This window comes from Oryctolagus cuniculus, chromosome 7, assembly GCF_964237555.1.
Source record: "Oryctolagus cuniculus chromosome 7, mOryCun1.1, whole genome shotgun sequence".
In the NCBI taxonomy this organism is placed as follows: Eukaryota; Metazoa; Chordata; class Mammalia; order Lagomorpha; family Leporidae; genus Oryctolagus; species Oryctolagus cuniculus.
In genome coordinates, this window is record NC_091438.1 from 93,155,996 (window position 1) to 93,159,049 (window position 3,054).

Here is a 3,054-nt window from a genome sequence, read left to right on the forward strand (position 1 = left end):
CTAATTTGCTGGCACTAAGCATGCTCTTAGACATTTCAGCATCCTGAGCTGTGAAAATAGGTTTCTGTTGTTTATAAGCTACACAGTCTATGATAACTGTTATAGTGGCAGAATGAGCTAAGACCATTTTTATTTATTTATTTATTTATTTATTTATTTATTTTGGACAGGCAGAGTGGACAGGGAGAGAGAGAGAGACAGAGGACAGAGAGAAAGGTCTTCCTTTGCCGCTGGTTCACCCTCCAATGGCCACCGTGGCTGGCGCGCTGCGGCCAGTGCACCGCGCTGATCCGATGGCAGGAGCCAGGTACTTCTCCTGGTCTCCCATGGGGTGCAGGGCTGAAGCACTTGGGCCATCCTCCACTGCACTCCCTGGCCACAGCAGAGAGTTGGCCTGGAAGAGGGGCAACCGGGACAGAATCCGGAGCCCCGACCGGGACTAGAACCCGGTGTGCCGGCGCCGCTAGGCGGAGGAGGATTAGCCTATTGAACCACGGCACCGGCCGCTAAGACCATTTTAAAGGAAGATCCCTCTGAGAAGGTGGCATTTAATTGGAGATCTGATTAAGAAAACCGGACTAATTACCATTCACAGATCTGGGGAAATAGCACTCCCAAAAAGGGCTGAGCCCTTGGTGGTAACAAGTCTGGCTTGTTGGAGAGACAGGAAGAAGGCCAATGCAATTCAGCATTGTGAGCTGAGATCAAAGATGCAGCCAGCACATCAGGAGCATCTTGTTAGTGAAGATAATTATGCTCTTCTAAAAACTGAGACTTGGGGAGCTGAAGTGGTACAACAGGTAAAGCTGATGCTTGTGATGCTGGCACCCCATATTGAAGAACCTGAGTCCTGGCTCTTCCAGTTTCAATTCATCTCCATGTTGATGAGCCTGGGAAAATGGAAGATAATGGTTCAGATATTTGGACATCTGTCACCCACGTGAGAGACCCAAAATGGAGTTCTGGGCTGAACCAGCCCCAACCACTTCAGCTATTTGGGGAAGTGAACTAGCAGATGGAAGATATCTCTCTATGTCGCTCTTCTCGCTCTTCTCGCTCTCTCTCTTTAAAATAAATAACTTTAGAAAAATTAATATTTAAAACCATTTCTTTCATTACCCTTTTCTACCAAGAATCACTATCCATACCAGGGTAAGGTTCAAACTCACTTGTCAGCTTATTAGAAAATCCCAAGGTGAAGGATTACTTTAGAATTTAATAAAGATAATGGCCATAAAGTTTTCTCTACCTATTTATTAATAGAAAGAACATTTCACTTATTTTTGGCTTCATGGGCATGTTCTAAAAGTTTTGGTTATGTAAAATCTAACTCTTGAGCAAATGAAAAGTTGTAATTCTGGTTATTTATGACATACTGTTCATGATATGTATAGAGAGATACCTACATAGTACATACATAGACAAATGAAGATGATAAATGTATGGATAGATGGATGGATGGATGGGTATATGAAGACACAAATCCTGTCCCAGAGTCCAAGATAAATGAAGGAAGATATGAAATAAGTTAATGCCATTCAATAATTGATTTCTTAAAAATTAGATAAAATTACTTACTACCACATCCAGCACATGGAAGTGATTCATCAAGTACTAAATTTTCTCTGATTTAAAAATATTAGCTGCTTTAAATGACAAAATTCTTTAGATTTCTAGATATCACATTTGTTTAAAAATTTCCCAAAATAAGTTAAAAGCAGCTCAAATCCATTTCATAAATTGAAAGATATTTCAGTAATAAATAGCTCTATTATTATTTCTGTTAATAAATCACTAACTTCACATACTGCCATCCCCTTTATTCTGCCTTCCACCCCACTTTCTGAGTTTTCAGAAAACCCAAGAAGAAAATATGAAGGGTTCAAAAATGCATGGAAATGGATTTTATTTAAAAATAATGCGTGGATTTCATTTTTGTACCAAGGTAAATTTTTTCATTCCATTTTCCACAATTTTTTGAAGTCCTCTTATACAATTTGGACACAAATTTCCACTTCTTTCCCTCTCCTCATATCTGTTATTTTCAGCTGCTATGTATTATTGCTCCCAGACATCACAAATGTGCTAGTAAATACAATTTCTCTACCTTCTGGTCCCTGTTGCAAGCTGACAGTATTTTTTTTTACTCAGCTCTGATATAGCCAAGCATAATCCTTGCAGATTGACCCAGTACATGATGCCATATCTTGCTTGGGGACAGCCTATATTGTTCTAGCATTAGATTTTTATATTTAGTGCCTATATATATATATATATATATATACTGTCCCACAAGGTCTTTGGTGACCCAGAGCCAGAAAGATCAATTGGCTCAGATATCTGACTCTAGGGTGCTTCCCGTCACTATTTCTCTCTTGAGTCCCAAGGAAGCCAGTAAGAGTTTCTTTTCCAGTCAAGGAAAAAAATTACACAAACTTATTTCATTCTCTGTTTTAGATAAAAGGTTGTCTCTGATATAGTACAGATCTTTGAAACAAAAATTTCTATTTCCTGATTTGCTTGGTAAGAGAACAACCTCCTGACATTCTCATTTTGCTCACACATAAAAGATTGATTAACCTTTCTCCTTTCTCTTCCACTGCTTCAACTTACTGAAGAGAAGGCACGAATCATCTCTAATGAAGGCACAGACTTTGACATTTCCTCCACCCCAGGGGAAAAATGTCTTTTGTGTCTTCCAGTTGATTAATCATCTAAAGGCAAAAAGGTGCTTACCAAGAGTGTCACTGATTAGAGTCTAATTAGAGCACACTTATACAATGTTTCTAAGACAAATCATCACATTCAATGCTAGGTACTTGGCATGCCTGCAAGCAAAATTGCAAAGATACGGCTTTCAAACTTCTTCCAGTGACATTATAATAAACTGTTCAATGAGTAAAATCTGAACAATTTGTTCTTTAAGGGCTCTAATTGCTGTTTTGTTGGAACATATCCCAAGTACCTAGAACAGTGCCTACCATAGAATGGATATACACTAAATATTTGATGGAAAGATAAATTTGGCAGGGTACTGTGATACTAAGTATTATT